This window comes from Papio anubis, chromosome 3 (genome assembly GCF_008728515.1).
Source record: "Papio anubis isolate 15944 chromosome 3, Panubis1.0, whole genome shotgun sequence".
NCBI lineage: Eukaryota > Metazoa > Chordata > Mammalia > Primates > Cercopithecidae > Papio > Papio anubis.
The window spans coordinates 98378280-98382482 of record NC_044978.1 but is presented as its reverse complement, the minus strand read 5'-3'; the positions used below and the strand labels follow the sequence as shown (position 1 = coordinate 98382482).

At 45.1% G+C, this 4203-nt stretch overlaps 1 pseudogene across 1 annotated transcript; it reads right to left on the bottom strand.

Moving 5' to 3' along the window:
* Positions 1 to 306: 306 nt before the first annotated feature.
* Positions 307 to 800, bottom strand: LOC108585816 (annotated as a pseudogene). Its single transcript, XR_002522357.2, has one exon. The product of XR_002522357.2 is annotated as a 60S ribosomal protein L22-like 1 (transcript).
* Positions 801 to 4203: the final 3403 nt, after the last annotated feature.

Sequence of the window (4203 nt, the reverse complement as noted above, 5' to 3'; positions counted from 1 at the left end):
CAGGTCAATGTGTCATGAAGAAAAGTTCCAGCCAACAGGACGTAAGCACGAGTTGTGAGTACAACTGCTAAAAAGCGCTTTTAAAATAAAGGATGCATCCTTCTCAGTCTGGTCTTTTGTGCTGAATAGAAAGCAGGTGTGTGAGTGGGGCCTCAGCAGCCAACTTAGACAACAAGGCCACCTTGAAAAGGGAAACTGTGCACTGTGGTACTATCAAGTAGAAGATCCCTCACCCTTAAGCCCCAAACAAAGCCTGATAATCTTCCTCCTGCTTTCTTGAAAATGTAGCAGAAAGAAAATTGTCTCTTTTTTTTAAAGAGTGCAATTTTTTTCTTATTCAGTGATAAACTAAAAGCCAATTTCTTGGTATTTCTCACATATACTTCATTTATTTTGTTAATAAGCAAAGCCCTACAAGGGAAGCCTTTGCCTAGTCCTCCAACTCTGATTCATCTTCTTGACTAATCTGGAAGTAATGAAGTTCGTAAGTCTTCTGTCAGATGCAACCACTCGAAGCCAATCATGAAGATTGCTCTTCTTAAGGTATTTCTTGGTAAGGTATTTCAAATACCTTTTAGAGAACTGTTTCTGAGAAAGAATGTGATTTTATTCTTGAAGCATTCAGTGTGAACAACATTCCCGAGATATCCAGTTTTGTCATTGACTTTAACCTTCTCCCATAGAAATTGTTCAAAATTTCCAGAATCAAAAATTCCATCTTCTACTGGATGAGTAAGGTCCAAATTAAACTTCCAGGTTGACTTCTTGGGCTTCTTGTCTTTCTGTGGCGCCCTTGCGAGTCAGCCACGCGAACAGAGAGAAAATTGTCTCTCTCTTTTTTTTGAGATGGAGTTTTGCTCTTGTCGCCCAGGCTGGAGTACAATGGCGCAATCTCGGCTCACTGCAACCTCCGCCTTCTGGGTTCAAGCGAGTCTCCTGCCTCAGCCTCCCGAGTAGTTGAGATTACAGGCATGCATCACCATGCCTGGCTAATTTTTTTTTTTTTTTTTAATATTTTTAGTAGAGATGGGGTTTCTCCACGTTGGTCAGGCTGGTCTCGAACACCTGACCTCAGGTGATCCACCCACCTTGGCCTCCCAAAGTGCTGGGATTACAGGTGTGAGCGACTGCACCCAGCCTCTTTTTTTTTTTTTTTTTTTTTTGAGACCAGGTTTCACTCTCTTGCCCAGGCTGAAGTGCCTTGGTGAAATCATGGTTCACTGCAGCCTCGACCTCCTGGTCTCCTGCACTGGCCTCCCAAAGTGCTTGGATAACAGGCATGAGCCACAAATGTAGGCCAGTGCCTGGCCTAAAATTCTACCTTCTCTCTCTCTCTTGTTAAGCCACTTATTTTGATTTTTTTTTTTCTATTATTTATAGCCAACCTTAACAATCCTACCTAATAAAGTCAAAAAGGGTTCACTCATTCTAACTCCAGATACAATCACCCTCACTCAAAAATGAAACCTGGGATATAGCGGGGCTGAATACACACACTCAGCTACATGATATCCCAGGAGGCCTACCAAGGCTGGTTGCCTCCCTGCTGACCTGCTCACATTTATAATTTTCCTGTGGGATTTTAAATTTATGTGTTTCTTTCCCAGCATTCAATTCATACATGCTGCCTGTTTAACTAAATTTCTCTTCGGATAGTCAGTGATACTGAAGGAAAGCTGAAGGACACAAGAAGGAGCACATTCATTCTCTTTTCCCTATCTTTTCACCTGGCCTCATATTTTCATTCCTCTTTATAGTCTTACCCTTACTCTTTATTCTATTCTTACAGTCTGCACACTTTTGGCCTCTGTCTTTGCTGCCTCCAGAGCTTCCAGGTATTTATGTTATTGTTTAATTTTCAGTGCTTTAAAAATATGCCTTTAGAGGCCAGGCACGGTGGCTCACACCTGTAATCCCAGTACTTTAGGAGGCCAGGGAGGGTGGCTCACTTGAGGTCAAGAGTTCAAGACCAGCCTGGCCAACATGATGAAACCCCATTTCACCTACAAGTAGAGAAATTAGCTGGGTGTGGTGGCATGTACCTGCCATCTCTGCTACCCAGGAGGCTGAGGCAGGAGGATCTCTTGAGCCCGGGAGGCTGAGGCTGCAGTGAGCTGAGATCATGTCACTGCACTCCAGTCTGTTTTTTTTTTTTAAAAAAAAAAAATGCCTTTGGAAAGGTAAACATCCTACACATGTTAAGATAATAGGACAGTCCTGCTGGTAAACCATCCCCCAGAGCTTAGGACAGTTTGCGTCAGGCCCTTGGCAAAGAAATGCAGCTCCACGAGCCAGGGGATGGTGATTCCTGCTTGACTTGGGAGTTGAGTGGGAGAATTCTGGGTTTCTCTCGCTGCACTGTGGTTGCAGATGTGCACTGGCCACCTGGATGCTAATCTCAGCCCTGCATCTCACTATCCTGAGCCTTTAATAAGGTATTTTTTTCTGCTCATAATTTGAATGAAGGGTTCCCTCACAGCCCTAAGATAAGAATCAGGCCAGGCACGGTGGCTCACGCCTGTAATCCTAGTACTTTGGCAGGCTGAGGCAGGTGGATTACCTGAGGTCAGGAGCTCGAGACCAGCCTGGTCAACATGGTGAAACCCCATCTCTACTAAAAATACAAAAATTAGCCAGGTATGGTGGCCCCCTGCAATCCCAGCGATTTGGGAGCCTGAGGCAGGAGAATCACTTGAGCCTGGGAAGCGGAGGTTGCAGTGAGCTGAGATGGCACCACTGCACTCCAGCCTGGGTGACAGAGTGAGACTCTGTCTCAAAAAAAAAAAAAAAAAAAATCAGCACCAGCTCACCTCTGCAGTCTGTCTCCTCAGCATTTACCCCCGCTAGATTGTATCAGTTGACAAATATTTATTCAGCACCGCCTATACCAGGCACTGTGCTAGACCCTGGGATGCTGTCATGGACAAACAACCATGGAGCTCAGCTTTGGACAGAGGAGACAGACGGAAAACAAACCAGGCCCTGATTAAATGGCAGGCACGACCAGTGCTCTGTGGTCAGGCAGTGCTGTGGGAGGCCATCGTCACTGTGGGAAGCCCAGGCTGGTCTGGTGCCTCAGGAAATCTTCCCTGAGGAGATGATTTATTTATTTATAATTGAGACAGTGTCTCCCTATGTCGCCCAGGCTGGTTTCAAACTCTGAAAATCAAGCCTAATTCTCCCACTACAACCTCCCCAGTGCTGGGATTACAGGCATGCGCCGCTGCACCCCACAGTAGGTGATATTTAAAGCTTCGTGCAATTCTGAAGAAAGATGCCACATTCAGCTATTATTTTTAAGTCATTCAGAAAATACATGTCGCATAAGAAGTGTATGTATAGGGCAGGAACATACATAGCAAAGTACACTCCTCTGTCTCTAGAAACGATAGTTTTTATGTCCCAAAGGAACTGTAATGATCTGATATTGAATCACAAAATGACTGAACTCACCCAACTAGGAAATTGTCTTTGTTCAAAAGAGACAATTCAGTTCCCCAAGGATAGGCTATCATGAAATTTGAATGTAACTGAGACTCCAGACTAGTGACATCTCCAAATCTGATGCTTCTCTGTCATCCTGGTGGAGTTATCTTGGAGCGATAAGAGAACTGCGTGCTGTCATCCCGCTCCATGAGCTAATGTTTCACAGGCTGACAATGACAGGGTGATTGGCTTTGATTAAAGCATATTTTCAATTATTCCTTGGGTACTTAACAGCATGTTAGGTTTGCATTATAAAATGAATCCAAGGTCCTCCAAGGATCCCACAAGACGGTCCAAAGTCCTTATTGTGTGTGCATTTGGTTAATTATTGGATTGCTCAGAAACGTATTCATGAATTGACTTCACTGTGCAGTAGATGTCTAAATGGTTAATGAGGATTCCTCCTCGGAGAAAAACCGGACCCGTTTTTGACCCTCCTGCAGGGCTGTGATTTCTAAACCACTAGAGGGAGCAAGAGGCCACCTCAGAACTAAGTCCACCGTGGGCGAGTCCTCATTTTGGTGCCTGAAACCAAGCCAAGTGTTCCCAAATGTTCTGGAAAGGAACCAAGTCAGGGCGTCTCCCATCTCTAAGCCTCCCCAGGCACCCCTGAAATCTGGTGCAGTTCCAGGCCACTCCTCAACAAGCCTGAGGTTCCACTTGAAGGCCCGACGCTGTTTGGAGTCATCCTCAGGACACTGGGGCTCGTGTGTCAGT